The following is a 17,342-nucleotide window of genomic DNA, read 5'->3' as shown; positions in this document are numbered from 1 at the left end:
TGATGTCCCTGGAATTCTGTATATTGAGATTATTATAACATTTGGCAGTGAGTCCACTATTTCTACACAACAGCTCTCAAACACACATTCCTCATTTAAATAATTAAAACAGTTTCTGGTCTCATAATTTACATCACTATGTATAAGTACACATGAGCCTCCACATGACTTGTTTCTTCTGCAAAAGCTACTTGCTAATCGGAAGTTCCCTATTTTGTTTAGAATTTTAATTGTGTCCTCAGTAAACCAGTGCTCATTAAAAAAAAAAAAAAAAAAAAAAAACTCTAATATCTGCACATTCTGACAGAATGACTTCTCATTCATCTATTTTGGAGCTTTTATTGTGATAAGCATCAGTGTTTAAACCATTTATGTTCCAGTGGATAACATACCTACTTTGACTATTAGTTACGGGCTTTAGCACATTTCTTGCCAGATAATGATTTGGTTTTGTCTTTCTTAATGCTACACAAATTTTTTCACCCCCTTCACTACTTATCAGTTTCCCTTATTTTTTATGATCTAGGAAGTATCTATGAACATCTTACTGAATAATTTTGAGCCCAGCCTATTCAGATGTAGACCATGTTTGGCAAGACACTTTGCACTTAGAAATTTGTTGGGATAAATGAAAACGACTCCTAGTTTATTGCACTGTTCTTTAATATTGCTGTTTATTCTCTGCACATAGCTGTCACTCACCGATCTCCTGTACACAATCCAATTATTATTGTTCTGGAATTCGAGTAGAGTCTGGCCATTTGGATAAGGTTCCTTGCGTGGTTTACAATTCCTTCCTCACTGTTGTTTTGAAGGGAATCTGTTCCCACATGGATAAAAACACCTTTTGAATTTCTGCTATGCTTATCTGCTGCGTTCTCTGTACATTGTTTTTGTCATCACTTGTAGACTTTTTGGGCTGTGACATCAATGGTGAATGCCTTCTTCTTCCTCAGGTGAGCAATAGTAGCCTTCCTGTAGAAACATTTCCCAGAGTGGCAATGGTGGAAGGTGTGTTCCAAAAAACCTTTGTCTCCTTGTTGACAGGCCAGCACTGTGTTAAAGCCCATGCACAAATCAATTTCATAACAAGCAAACATTTGACTTTTGTCCCTAACATGGGTAGTTCCATTACTACACACTAGGTTTGTTATCTTCCTGGTTTTTCATATACAAGCTATTCTATACATACACACCAGCAAGTATGTCAATATCAAATGAATTTCAATTATGGATACCCTTAACCAGTTGCTATGAATTAGATATATTCAATGAGAGAGAGAATGGACACACTATATCAGAGTTAATACATGTCTTCTACATGCCTGTCATCACTCATAAATCACAAGTTTCAATAAACCACTCTTTCCATGAGGTGTTTACACATATTTTACATTTGATTTTGCAGAACTGTTTACGATAGAAACATTCTGCTTTGAATACCTTAAGTTTTCACATTTAAAAAAATTCTCTCAACATTTGACACTGTATCAATTATTTTGTCTGGATTGGAGACTGAATTAATAATTTTTATCTCAGAAATTTTAACTTTAAAACAAAATCCAACAATAGAAGCCTACTAGAGAAACTTATCACTTTAATGAAAATCAGTGATAATTCAAAGGAGGTCACAGCCCAAAAAATTTAAAGATATTTCACCCCCAACCTCTTGCAACTATCTTTGTTCTGGATTCCTACTGACTGACTTTTCCTTTGCCACTTTTTATTCCCTGCATTCCTTTATGTCCTGAATAAATACATCTTGTCTTTCTTTGGAGCTGGTCACTAGAGTGAGTGTTGTGTGTGTGAGTGCGTGTGTGTGTTTGAGGGGGAGGGAGGAGGAGATAAGTGTGTACTGTGTACTTTCGCATACAGTTTGTACCTGCAGGGTGACTGACACAAGGGGAGATCTAGGCTGGGAAATTGGAGACAGAAGCATGGATGAATTGTCAATAGGTGAACAGGAATCCAGGTTCACAATGGCAGTCAGGGGTAAAATCATGCATGTTTGTCAGACCATTTCGTATGGCCTCGGCAGCCAGAGAGTGTGGTGGTGCGCCTAATTCTGATGAAGCCCTTTTGGCCGAAAGCTTATTGGTCTGACAGTCTTTTTGTTGTGCCTATCTGCAACTCAACATCTCTGCTGTATGGTGAGTAGCACTCTAACCCTTTTATAATATTGTCATTATTCCATCCTGGATTTTGCATCTTTTTTATATATATATATATATATATATATATATATATATATATATATATATATATATATATATATATATATATATATATATATAAAAAAACTAGTGATATTTGCAAAAGGGCAAGTTTTGTATAGGCAATCTCCTAAATTTCCCAAATTATTCTCAGAAAAATACAACGCTTTTTTAAGCAATTAATACGTATCTCAAGGATGTCACAAAAGGCAGGTGAGTTTATAAAAATGTATTTGTGAACCAGTATCCAGAGCTTTTTTAGTTTTCTTTCCATTGGAATAAGATGGCCTCGAACAGGGCTTCCCAACCTTTTCAGCTGACGGACCCCTTCTTCAGTCGAAAATCCATGGCAAACCCCTAGTCAGTCAAGAGCACAATAACTTTAAACTTCAGAGCGAAATCCATCCCCCCCTCCGAAGTAACAATAGTCTTTGGTTTGGAGATGAATGAAAACAACTTGAAATTAACGATCAAATTTGAATTCCCACTGTATCCAGACACTTACAAGTGGATTTACTTCCTTTGTTCAACACACTATAGCCTCATTAAAATTACTTGGTAATGGACATTTCACACGTTGGAGCTGCCTTCCTCCAAGAGCAATCAACGTCACATCCAAACTGTTCACTGTTGACAAGCTGCGGCTTGTGGTCTGTTCACTTCCACTGTTTGGCTACTGTTGTGTAAGGAGCATGCATATTTCATAACAGTCATATGTGTGTGTGTGTGTGTGTGTGTGTGGTTTTTCATGAAATCTGAAGAAAAATGTTCAAATATATGAAAAGTCTATGGGACTTAACTGCTGAGGTCATCAGTAACTAGTCTTACACAATATTAACCTAAGTTTAACTTCCGCTAAGGACAAAGGTGGCAGGGGTAAAATATAGTGAGTGAAGGGCTATTTACAATTTGTACAGAAATCATGTGGCAGTTATACGAGTCAAGGGGCATGAAAGGGAAGCAGCGATTGGGAAGGGAGTGAGACAGGGTTGTAGCCTGTCCCCGATGTTATTCAATCTGTATATTGAGCAAGCAGTAAAGGAAACAAAAGAAAAATTCGGAGTAGGTATTAAAGTCCATGGAGAAGAAATAAAAACGTTGAATGGAATGGACAGTGTCTTGAAAGGAGGATATAAGAAGAACATCAACAAAAGCAAAACGAGGATAATGGAATGTAGTTGAATTAAGTCGGGTGATGCTGAGGGAATTAGATTAGGAAATGAGACACTTAGAGTAGTAAAGGAGATTTGCTATTTGGGGAGCAAAATAACTGAAGATGGTCGAAGTAGAGAGGATATAAAATGTAGACTGGCAATGGCAAGGAAAGTGTTTCTGAAGAAGAGAAATTTGTTAACATTAAGTATAGATTTAGGTGTCAGGAAGTCCTTTCTGAAAGTGTATGGAATGTAGCCATGTATGGAAGTTTATTATGGATGATAAAGTTTCGACAATAAGAGAATAGAAGACTTCGAAATGTGGTGCTACAGAAGAATGCTGAAGATTAGATGGGTAGATCACATGACTAATGAGGAGGTATTGAATAGGATTGGGGACACGAGAAGTTTGTGGCACAACTTGACTAGAAGAAGGGATCGGTTGGTAGGACATGTTGTGAGGCATCAAGGGATCACAAATTTAGCACTGGAGGAGGACTCGAACCTCTGGCGGGAGCAGCCGCGCAACCCATGATGACATGGTGACTTAGACTGCGCGGCCATTCTGTGCAGCTGTGAAGAAAAGAGGCAGACCCATGATTCGGGATACAAACACATAACGAAGGAAAAGAGGCCAAGGAATTGCCTTTAAAGGACTATTGTGACATCTGTTGTGCAATGTGTGGGAATACATTCACCCAGTTTACATGCATTTCTAAAACCGGATTTCGTAAGCTGATGTCCCAGTTCTGCTTATGGTTGGTCAGGTAAACACTTCAAAATCGATTCTGGAAATCTGCTTTTATAAAGCCATTTTCCAGTTCCACAATCAATTTTCGTGCGCATGTAAACAGCTCGAAAAGTCTAGTCATTTTTACGTCCTTGTATATCTACTGAATGGCAGCTGTCAGTCCATAGCCGGCAGCTAGCAGGCAGCGTTGCAACAGTGTATTGTCAGTTGGTAGCTGGCAACTGGCAGGCGGTGTGGCAACAGTTTAACCACAGCTGACAACTTCAACTACTACTTGGACACTATATCGTGGCAGTCAGCCTCGACTGTAAACAAATTAGGAAAACAAACAAACAGATTCTCTTATTTCTATATAAGAAGACAAAGCATTTCACAGAACATAAGACTTTTTTTCTCAAAGGAAACAATTTTGGCAGAGGAGGTTTACCTTTTACAAGGAGGCACGTGAAAAGTCCTCATTTGTTTATGTTCGCAGCCAGTTGCCACAATATAGTGTCAGAGTAATAGCAAGTAATTGTAATTGAAGTACAGGCAGGCCATATTTTTAACTGAGAGGACGGAATATATTATAAAGAAAAGAAATTAGCTTTAGAGATCATTTTAATTTTCGTAACAAAAATATCAATGCCAACAGAATTAAATTAGTAATTATTTTGTAAATGATAGAAGACAGAAACAAAATTCCTACAGAGTTATAGTTCAGGTATGTTCACTGAATATCTATGAAGAAAAATGCTGTCTTCTTTACTATAGATGAGTCTGTAGGAATAATAATGGAATCCTAATGTGATGATTGAGGGTGCTTCTGCTGACACAATTTTGAAAAGTTGGGTACAGTTCTTGACAACTGGAGACAGATGTCTGGTTCCACATCCAGACAGCTTCGGTACTTAAGTTTTGTGGCAACATAGATCAAGAATCTAGATTCACACATGTATGTTGTGGCAAACGGAAGAAGTACACGATTTGCCTTTTCAATTGGAGGGGGGGTTACTATGTAGTATTTCTTGTTATCCAAACGTATCCAAAAGTGTGAGTAACCATCTATGTCAAAACTTGATTTCAACGTAGGGTCTGTGGCAATTTCTATTAATAACTCATATTCATTTGATGATAGAATGTTCGGCTTTTTGGATACAGTGAATGGGTTGATCACTCATTCGTATTTCTGCAGCTTCTCATCTTCAGCTGTTGGGAATAATGCTCCAATAATGTCATCAAGCTTCGGAGATGTTCCAGGATTTGATGAAACAAATTCTTCCCCAGCGCCAATGTTTTATTTTTCAAAAACTCCTTGAGAAGAGGAAAACACTAGACCTCCCCCTCCTTGACACTCTCTGTCCAAAAATTGATTTTCCTCTTGAATGCTCGAACTTTGTTGATAGCAGTGACCTACGTTTCACTTTGCCCTTGGAGTGAAATATTCATTTTGTTCATTTTGGAGAAAATATCTGACAAATAGGCAAGTATACACTGCCAATATTCATCATTAATAAGGGATCTGGCTTCACAACCATGGAACAGCCGCATGTGGCACTGTTCGTAAGAACAGGCACAACATGCCAAAACTGCAGAAGAAATTAAAACGAGGAGAAACCGAGTTTAGGTCCACTGACAAGGTCCGTGCTATCAGGTGGTGCGATAAGAGAGAGATATACATGTTGACCACAAGTCACACAACACAAATGGTTGAAACAGAGAAGACTGACAGAAATACTGGCGAAAAAATAAAGAAACTGAAATGTATTGTAGATTACAGTTCAAGTATGGGTGCAGTTGACCATTGTGATATGTCACTGAGCTCCATGGGATTAGTGCGTAAGACTGGGAAATGGTTTAAGAAATATTTTTTTCACATTCTGTATTTGTGCATTCTAAATGCTCATGGTCTCCACCGGTCAGTAACAGGGCAAAAAATGGCACTTGCAGAGTTTCACCTTTCTCCCGTAAGGGAGACTGTAGAAAAATATGCTACAGAACAGAGAAAAGCTGGTACGAGAAGGTGCTACGATGACGAGAATCCTTTGCGATTCACAAGGAGACATTTTCTGGCTGTTATTGTGAGTGAACATTCGCAGAAAGGAGACGAGGTACTGGCAGAAGTAAAGCTGTGACGACGGGGCGTGAGTCGTGCTTGGGTAGCTGAGTTGGTAGAGCACTTGCCCACGAAAGGCAAAGGTCCCGAGTTTGAGTCTCGGTACGGCACACAGTTTCAATCTGCCAGGAAGTTTCATTCGCAGAAAAGTACGCTAATGCACAGATGCGTGGTTTGCACGAAACAGAAAGTGTGCCGGGAAACTAGATACCAATGCAAAACTTGCAACGTTCCATTATGTGTTGCACCCTGCTTTTGGGAACTAAATCTGAAAAAATTTATTGATGCTTCTGAACTAATTACTATAAAAAGGCAAAAATGTAAAAAAAATAAAAATCTCATTTTAACTTCGCCAGTGCCGGTCCAAAGCACGGATCAAAAAGGAGGATGGGACATAGATGCAACAGGTGTAAAATTATTCAAACGAAGCCCGACTTCTTCATATGTAGCTGTTTACTGGCAAATGAACAGACTTGGTGACTGAGATGGTGCAATATTTGTACTGTGGCAAATATAGTTACGCCGAGCACATTGCGCCAGTATAACAAAACCCATACATTAATCTGCGTACAATACATTAAATTTACTAACACATAACATGGACAGTTATATTCTTTAATCTTTAGTAGTACAGATGTAGGTCACACTCAGCCTACTTTTACAAAACATGCACGCGATTTAAATGCCTTTGATCAACGAGAAACAACATGCCAAAGTTAAAACTCTTTTCTTAGTGCGATTTTTCTTGCTACTTTGCCTCTGTTGTTAGCCAATATTGAAAATAAAACTCCTTGTTCTGGGGAGGATGAGGGGCTCAAAATTTGTTGTTCGAATGAGACTGGCTTTGAAGCATGAATAGAAAATGGTATTTGAAAAAGAAGTATGAAATACACCCTGCTTTCATTGATTTTTACGCCCAACTTTCATTCTAGTTGTACAGCTTGGTATGTTTTATGGAGCACAGTTTTCTAGGAAAATCAGAATGAAAATATCACATTTTTGACATTCTTACAAAATCTTCAATTTTGTGCTTAATTCATTCAGTTCTGAAAAATGGTATGGAAATGAAACTTTATATTTAAGAACCTTGTGTTGTTAGGTTACTACACGACAAGTTTCACGTTTGTCACAGCATTAGTTCAGGAGATGGAAGAAGCCAAACTTAGAAATTTTTTCGGCGCCTATTTTTTTGGCCAATTTACCTACAATTTTCTGGCTGAATATGGCTCATAAAATTCTTTTCATTATTATTCTTAAGAGAACACATAAAGTTGTACAAGATGGCCACATTTTATTTATTTACAAAAACTATCTCAAAGTCGCCAAAAATTCACGCTGGCTCTGCGTGAGTCGTATTCAGTCGAGTCGTATTTGGGGTGGATTGGGCAGCGTGGGCCAATCCGGTCCCGGCGGCGGCTCCAAGGGACAGGCACGCAGCACAGGTAGACGGATTATGCTGTAGGCCGCGGTGTCTCGGTGCGCCAAGCAGGTGGCGCGCCTTCAGCAGTGAAAGGGTTAAGTTCCAACCCTCATATATTAAACTCATATAATCTCACAAATATAGTGAACTCTTGGCACAAGAGTGACAGAGTCAAGCTCCAGTAAGATAGATTATGTAATAGTCAGCAAAAACGTAAAAGACAATATTAACTTTCAAAGTGTTCATTTTCATTACTCAAATCACTATTGTCAGGTTATATTTAAGGAAAAGTACATTCAAGCCAAAAAAACTTTTAAGACAGACCTTTTGCACTTGAGGAAACGGATAAACAATGATGCAATAGAGCATTCAGCCAACATAGGGAATGCATCCTGGAGACTAATCAATAAACATTGTAAAGCCACCAGCAAGGGACAGAGTGAACCCATTAGCATTGGACACGAGAGCCATTGAGTGAAAGATCCAATTGAAGTGTGTAATTTATTCAATGAGCATTTAATCTCTCCTTTTGACCAATCAGCCCCTATTATATGACATCACAGATGGTATAGACCTCGAATTTATAGAGGTGAATCAACAGGAAATATTTAACACAATACAAAAGCTAAAGAACAAGCATTCATCTGAATGGGATGGTATCTCAAGTGTGGTGTTAAAGAAATGTGCCAGTGAAATAACTAAGCTCCTTACCTATCTTATCAAGTGTAGTATTATTGAAAACATATACCCAAATGCCTTAAAAATAAGGGTAATTCAGCCAATCCATAAGTAGGGAAGTAAAGAAGTTTCAAATTACAGACCAATATCACTACTCCCTGCCTTCAGTAAAATATTTGAAACAGTTTTCCTATCACAATTCGCAACATTTTTCTCAAGACACAAAATGCTTACTGTATCGCAGCACGGGTTTAGGAAAGACCTAAGCACGGCCACTGGTGTTACCAGTTTCCTCCATGAAGTACATAGCAATACAGAATGGTATGCACACAGCTGGAATATTCCTTGACCTGAGCGAAACTTCTATCCACCTATCTGATGGATCAGAAACTGTGTACCAATCTTACACATCAAATTGACAATAAGATCTTAACTTTTAAATCCACAAGTGAGACAGGGAGTCCCTGAAGGCTCAATTCTTGGACCTTTCTTCTTTTTAGCATATATTAATGATGTACACCCCATAACTCGCACATTGTAAATTATGCTGATGAAACCTCAGATTTATTTGATGGTATAGATTGTGAGGAACTGCATTTTCAGCAAGTAATGGAATACTTGAAAAATTTTCAGTAAGTAATGGAATACTTGAATTAAGTTCATATTTTCATGCACAAAGATTAAAGATCAATGTAAATACATCCCAGATGCTTATATTTACAACTGGCAGCTCACACCACTCATGTGAAAATGAGATATGCGGCATAGTGGCATAGGAGGCAAACAAGTGTAAATTTCTAGGGGACCATCTGGCCTCAAACCTCCGGTGGATTAGCCACATTGATGCTGTGTGTAAAAAGGTCAGCAACGGGCTGTATCTTCTTAGCTAACTGTCCAAAACGGTGCCCACCCACACACTTAAAACTGCGCATTATGAAACAATCTACCCCCATCTTAGCTACTGCATATAAATATGGAGTTGTGCTGCAAACATTCACCTTAACAGAGTACTATTGCCACAAAAAAGAGGGTTAAGGATTATACAGTGACTAGGCTATAAAGACTCTTGCCGTGATGTTTTAAGACAACACGTGTACTTCAACATATACTCTTTGTATCTTTATAAATTAAACACTTTTTTGTCTCTCAGAAAACTGAATTAACTAAATGTAGTTATATACATGACCACAACACCAGGTCTAAAGAGAATTACTGCCGACAAAGAACAAGATTAAAAATGACAGACCAGAGCCCATATACTAATGGATTGATATGGTAAAACTGCCAGAGTCCATGAAAAACAGTAATATAAAGCAATTCAAATCAAAACTAAAAGAATTCTTAATTGAAAAGTGTCTTTGTTGACTCAATGAATTTTAAATGGTTAAGTTTAAGAGCTGTAAAATAATGTATAAAAAAACTGGCTGTATTAATATGTGTAAGATGTTAATGTATTTTGACAAGCATCAATTTACTGTTTAATTACTACCTGTAAGGCTAAGATATAAATGTATTTTATGTTTGTAACTGTACTTGACATTTGCAAAAGCCATTGTATTGATGACGCCATGCAAAAGAATCTAAATAAATAAATAAAAATAAATGTGTGGCCTACTGGCGATAATACACCATTGCCTTCCTCCAACCTTTCCCAGACAGTTTAATGCCAATTGCCAACCACAGTACAACTTGGCATTTTTCACATGTACTATCACTGCCAAAGATGAATGAAGAGATAATTGTCAGAAAAAGTTCTATGATTAACTGAGGACTAAATACTGTACTTTGGATCTGTAGCCTGGCCACTACACACTGTGCAAGGAATTAGCGATTTTAGCAAAACGAATGAGTGTTGCTTCAGCCACTTACCTCCTGTAAATGTAAGAACAAGGTGTTCTATCTTCACAGTCACTTTTCCTCAGCACAGATGATGTGTCGGACAAAGTAAAAATTCAAGCACCACCAACCTTCATACACTATTTCTGCTTCAAACACTGTCAAGAACATCTTCGGAATATATACTTGAAATCATTTTCTCACTACAGAGTTGTGACCAGTGCTCTTTTACATCAAAAGTGCAAGTCCCAACAATGTATAGTTATCAGCAGGTGGTAGCAATGGCAGAATAGAAAATTGTGTTGGCATGTTAATTTACCCATAGCATATATGGCAGACAATCCTTCAGACAAATTATCTTACCTGCAACAGTGACAGTGTCCAATTATGTTGCATGCTTCACAGATTTTACCTCCTTCCTCCACTGTCCCCTCTGTTCTTCATCAATTGTTTATGTGACTGCTCTCTCCCCGTTGTTTTTTATATGCAGTTAACTGTCACTAACCCTTCTTTTATACATCAAAATTAATCTCTGATACAGTAATTCCATTAAAATGTTTTTGTTATTCAGCCCATACAAGAACTACTTTTAGATGTTTTGCTTGCCACTTCTTCAGTAGAAGTGTGAACAACTGGACCTGGAAAATCTGGAAGGAGAATGGTGCACTATATTATTATTCACAATGGAAGAAACAGGACTCGTATAATTCTCCATAGCTGATATCTTTTTTTGATGTGTTACTCTCACCGAGAAAACATGAGATGTCCACACTATACATCATTGGAAGAAAATGATTTTGTTATGTTAATCATATATCTAAAAACAAAGATGATGCGACTTACCAAAAAAAAGCGCTGGCAGGTCGATAGACACACAAACAAACACAAACATACACACAAAATTCAAGCTTTCACAACCAACGGTTGCTTCGTCAGGAAAGAGGGAAGGAGAGGGAAAGATGAAGGATGTGGGTTTTAAGGGAGAGGGTAAGGAGTCATTCCAATCCCGGGAGTGGAAAGACTTACCTTAGGGGGAAAAAAGGACGGGTATACACTCGCACACACACACTTATCCATCCACACATATACAGACACAAGCAGACATATTCAACGGCAAAGAGTTTGGGCCTTTTTTTTTACGTGTGAAGCTGGCCATTGGACAGATGGAGGTCAACGTGAAGGAAAGTGGCATGGGATTTGGAGTAGGACCAGTTGAATCTGATGGAACCAAAGGAGTTGAGGTTGGAGAAGAAATTCTGGAGTTCTTCTTCACTGTGAGTCTCCAGATCATGTCGATGTCATCAATAAATCTGTACCAAACTTTGGGTTGGCAGGCCTGGGTAACAAAGAAGGCTTCCTCTAAGCAACCCATGAATAGGTTGGCGTATGAGGGGGCCATCCTGGTACCCATTGCTACTCCCTTTAATTGCTGGTATGTCTGGTCTTCAAAAGTGAAGAAGTTGTGGGTCAGGATGAAGCTGGCTAAGGTAATGAGGAAAGAGGTTTTAGATAGGGTGGCAGGTGATCGGCGTGAAAGGAAGTGCTCCATCGCAGCGAGGCCCTCGACGTGCGGAATATTTGTGTATAAGGAAGTGGCATCAATGGTTAGAAGGATGGTTGCCGGGGGTAACAGATTGGGTAAGGATTCCAGGCGTTCGAGAAAGTGGTTGGTGTCTTTGATGAACGATGGGAGACTACATGTAATGGGTTGAAGGTGTTGATCTACGTAGGCAGAGATACGTTCTGTGGGGGCTTGGTAACCAGCTACAATGGGGCGGCCGGGATGATTGGGTTTGTGAATTTTAGGAAGAAGGTAGAAGGTAGGGGTGCGGGGTGTCGGTGAGGTCAGGAGGTTGATGGAGTCAGGTGAAAGGTTTTGTAGGGGGCCTAAGGTTCTGAGGATTCCTTGAAGCTCCGCCTGGACATCAGGAATGGGATTACCTTGGCAAACTTTGTATGTGGTGTTGTCCGAAAGCTGACGCAGTCCCTCAGCCACATACTCCCGACGATCAAGTTCCAGGGTCATGGAATCCTTGTCCGCCGGAAGAGTGACGATGGATCGGTCAGCCTTCAGATCACGGATAGCCTGCTCATCAGCAGTGGTGATGTTGGGAGTAGGATTAAGGTTTTTTAAGAAGGATTGAGAGGCAAGGCTGGAAGTCAGAAATTGCTGGAAGGTTTGGAGAGGGTGATTTTGAGGAAGAGGAGGTGGGTCACGCTATGACGGAGGACGGAACTGTTCCAGGCAGGGTTCAATTTGGATAGTGTCTTGGGAAGTTGGATTATTAGGAGTAGGATTAGGATCATTTTTCTTCATGGCAAAGTGATATTTCCAGCAGAGAGTACGAGTGTAGGACAGTAAATCTTTGACGAGGGCTGTTTGGTTGAATCTGGGAGTGGGGCTGAAGGTGAGGCCTTTGGATAGGACTGAGGTTTCAGATTGGGAGAGAGGTTTGGAGGAAAGGTTAACTACTGAATTAGGGTGTTTTGGTTCCAGACTGTGTTGATTGGAATTTTGAGGTTTTGGAGGAAGTGAAGCTGGAATTGGGGGATTGAGTAGATGGGAGAGACTGGGTCTGTGTGCAATGAGAGGAGGTTTAGGTTTGCTGGAAAGGTTGTGAAGGGTGAGGGAGTTGCCTTTCCTGAGGTGGGAAACCAGGAGATTGGATAGTTTTTTGAGGTGGAGGGTGGCATGCTGTTCTAATTTGCGGTTGGCCTGTAGGAGGATGCTCTGAACAGCCAGTGTGGATGTGGGAGAGGAAAGATTGAGGACTTTTATTAAGGATACGGGTGTGTTCATTGGCTGAGTTGATGTGTAGGTGAAGGATTAGGTGGGTGAGGGCAATGGATTGTTCAGTTTGGAACTGGTATAGGGACTGATGGAAAGAAGGGTTGCAGCCAGAGATGGGAACTTTAAGTATGAGGCCTTTGGGGTAATGCCAAATGTCAGACAAGCCTGAGAAAATAAAATATGGGAGCATAATCCGGCTAGGGCGAAGGCATGTTTGCGGAAGGAATGTAAATAAAACTTAATGGGGTCGTTGTGAGGGTGACATGGTATTAGAAGGTGGAAACAGTAACATGAGGCTGAAGTGAAAATGAAAATAAAAATATATGGGGAGAGATAAAGGTGAACTAGAAAGCAACTGGAGATCTGGTGTGAAAAACGGTGTGAAAAAAGGTGAAAAAGTGTTGGTAAAAGCTGGGCTATGTTGATCCTGTGGTGAACTTGGGTTGGTAGACAATGATGGCACAAAGGTTAGGTGGTTGTGTTGCCGACAAAACACGTCAAAGGGTGGAGAAATTCGGGAAAATTTCGAAAAACTGTGTGTAAATGTATTAAAAGGAGTAGTTTTGTGGTGGCAGATTATGAAAATGAGGCTAACAATTGTCTGACGAAGAAATAATGACGTTAAAACATGTGGGGAGCGGCTGAAAATGATCAGTGATGTGGTAAAAACGGAAATGGAAATAAAGTGAAAGTTATTAGAACTAGCCGAAATGGTTGCTAAATAGGTGAAAGGAACTGTTTGTGAACTGGAAATGGTGAATTTTATAGCAGCGGTAGTGTTGAAAGCGGGAGGAGGGGGGGGGGGGGGGGGGGGAAATTCGGTTTGGGTTTGAAAGTGGGTTACGTATTATTGAGTATATGTAGGTTGCATAAAATTGTATGGTAGATTACGGTAAAAAGGAGAAGGTGAATACAAAGTGAAACTACTTGCAAAAACAGAAAGAGAAAATAAGATGACAGAAAAGATTTCGAAATGCAACAGTGACAATAAAAACCGTAATTGTTGGGTTCAAATTAATGATACAAACATAATTGAGGGAAACATTCCACATGGGAAAAATATATCTAAAAACAAAGATGATGTGACTTGCCAAGCGAAAGCGCTGGCAGGTTGATAGATACACAAACAAACACAAACATACACACAAAATTCAAGCTTTCGCAACAAACTGTTGCCTCATCAGGAAAGAGGGAAGGAGAGGGAAAGACGAAAGGATGTGGGCTTTAAGGGAGAGGGTAAGGAGTCATTCCAATCCCGGGAGCGGAAAGACTTACCTTAGGGAGAAAAAAGGACAGGTATACACTCGCACACACACTCATATCCATCCGCACATACACAGACACAAGCAGACATTTGTGCGGATGGATATGTGTGTGTTTGCGAGTGTATTCCTGTCCTTTTTTCCCCCTAATGTAAGTCTTTCCGCTCCCTGGACTGGAATGACTCCTTACCCTCTCCCTTAAAACCCACATCCTTTCGTCAGCAGAAAATGTCTGCTTGTGTCTGTGTATGTGCGGATGGATATGAGTGTGTGTGCGAGTGTATACCTGTCCAGTTCCAAACTGAACAATCTATTGCCCTCACCCACCTAATCCTTCACCTACACATCAACTCAGCCAATGAACACACCCGTCAACTCCTATCCATATTAAAAGTCCTCAATCTTTCCTCTCCCACATCCACACCGGCTGTTCAGAGCATCCTCCTACAGGCCAATCGCAAATTAGAACAGCATGCCACCCTCCACCTCAAAAAACTATCCAATCTGCTGGTTTCCCACCTCCGGAAAGGCAACTCACTCACCCTTCACAGCCTTTCCAGCAAACCTCAACCTCCTCTCATTGCACACAGACCCAGTCTCTCCCATCTACTCAATCTCCCACATCCAGATCCACTCCCCCCAAAACCTCAAAATTCCAATCAACACAATCTGGAACCAAAACACCCTAATTCAGTAGTTAACCTTTCCTCCGAACATCTCTCCCAATCCGAAACCTCTGTCCTATCCAAAGGCCTCACCTTCAGCCCCACTCCCAGATTCAACCAAACAGCCCTTGTCAAAGATTTACTGTCCTACACTCGTACTCTCTGCTGGAAATATCACTTTGCCACGAAGAAAAATGATCCTAATCCTACTCCTAATGGTCCAACTCCCCAAGACACTATCCAAATTGAATCCTGCCTGGAACAGTTCCGTCCTCCATCACAGCGGGACCCACCTCCTCTTCCTCAAAATCACCCTCTCCAAACCTTCCAGGAATTTCTGACTTCCAGCCATGCCTATCAATCCTTCTTAAAAAAACCTTAATCCTACTCCCAACATCACCAGTGCTGAAGCCCAGGCTATCCGTGATCTGAAGGCTGACCGATCCATCATCATTCTTCCGGCGGACAAGGGTTCCACAACCGTGGTACTTGATCATCGGGAGTATGTGGCTGAGGGACTGCGTCAGCTTTCAGGCAACACTACATACAAAGTTTGCCAAAGTAATCCCATTCCTGATGTCCAGGCGGAGCTTCAAGGAATCCTCAGAACCTTAGGCCCCCTACAAAACCTTTCACCTGACTCCATCAACCTCCTGACCCCACCAACACCCCGCACCCCTACCTTCTACCTTCTTCCTAAAATTCACAAACCCAATCATCCCGGCCGTCCCATTGTAGCTGGCTACCAAGCCCCCACAGAACGTATCTCTGCCTACGTACATCAACACCTTCAACCCAGTACATGCAGTCTCCCATCCTTCATCAAAGACACCAACCACTTTCTCGAACGCCTGGAATCCCTACCCAGTCTGTAACCCCCGGAAACCATCCTTCTAACCATTGATGCCACTTCCTTATACACAAATATTCTGCACGTCGAGGGCCTCACTGCGATGGAGCACTTCCTTTCACGCCGATCACCTGCCACCCTACCAAAAACCTCTTCCCTCTTTACCTTAGCCAGCTTCATCCTGACCCACAACTTCTTCACTTTTGAAGGCCAGACATACCAACAATTAAAGGGAACAGCCATGGGTACCAGGATGGCCCCCTCATATGCCAACCTATTCATGGGTCGCTTAGAGGAAGCCTTCTTGGTTACCCAGGCCTGCCAACCCAAAGTTTGGTACAGATTTATTGATGACATCTTCATTATCTGGACTCACAGTGAAGAAGAACTCCAGAATGTCCTCTCCAACCTCAACTCCTTTGGTTCCGTCAGATTCACCTGGTCCTACTCCAAATCCCATGCCATTTACACTTTAGTTAGTGAGTTCTTCGTAGTATGTCATATCTTTTTACTAGGTGAAAGTTCATAACCTCTCATTTATAACTGGCTTTTGATTATACAGGGTGTCCCAGAAATGTTATACTACACTTCAAGGTTTTACGGAAGGTGTGTCAAGGAAGAAATCGAGGACAGGAATACGTGTCTGGAAACGTCATCCAGCAACATTACAGAGCCTCTAAGTTACAGGTGCTGGCCTGCCACTAGGACCACTCCTTTGGCAGCAAATTTGACTTTGCACACTGACGGACCACAGGCAGAGTATCCAGCAATGTTGTTTGTTATTCAGTGATTGTGATCGACTGGCACGATTGCCAGAGAAGAAGATGGAGCTAGCTGATGCATAGATAGACTATCTCTCCTATGAATATGATGCTCTGCTGCCTCGGTTGACGATGCTTTCAGACACTGATATCCATCCACAGTTTATTTTTCCCCTGTATACCAAGAAACAATGAATATTTTAGGAGGTTCCAGGAAATAATACACACTGTGCATGGAAACCTGTTGTGAACCGTCATTCAATGACGCAAGAGAGCATCGCATTCATGGGAGACAAAGCCTTTCTACACAGAATCTAGCTCCATCTTCCCCACTGGCAGTCAGTTATGATAACTGAATAACATTCAACATTGTGAGCTGGTCTGCATAAAAAGTGTACAAAGTCACATTTTCTGCTGAAGGGATGGCCTAGTGGCAGACAGCAGTGCCTGTAACTTCCATGCTCTGTAGCAGCATTGAATGACACTTCTGGATACGAGTTCTTGTCCTCGATCTGTTATTCGAGACACCCTCTACAGCTCGAAGTTTGTAGCAACATTTCTGGGGCACCTCGTATAGTTTTATAGATCTTCTTAACATGGTGCTGATAGGGTCCACCAATGATAGACATTTAAGAGCAGGGATCTGAAAAGAGTGAATAATGAAGAGTACACAGGTGCAAACACTGAAACCAAAAGGGGATAAGTTGTTATGTAAGCATAATCTAGTCAAAAATTTTAAACAGAAAACCTGAGTGCAGAGGGTGCCATCTACATTTTAGATCTGTTTTTCTGTTCATTATTAACAGGTAGCAAATATTCCTGTGTTTTTATTAAGTTTCTCTTCTTGTATGCTAGTTTTCTACATG

The sequence above is a fragment of the Schistocerca americana genome, chromosome 1 (genome assembly GCF_021461395.2).
Source record: "Schistocerca americana isolate TAMUIC-IGC-003095 chromosome 1, iqSchAmer2.1, whole genome shotgun sequence".
NCBI classification, from domain to species: Eukaryota; Metazoa; Arthropoda; class Insecta; order Orthoptera; family Acrididae; genus Schistocerca; species Schistocerca americana.
The sequence above is the reverse complement of the archived record's forward strand: the minus strand, read 5'-3'. Positions refer to the sequence as shown.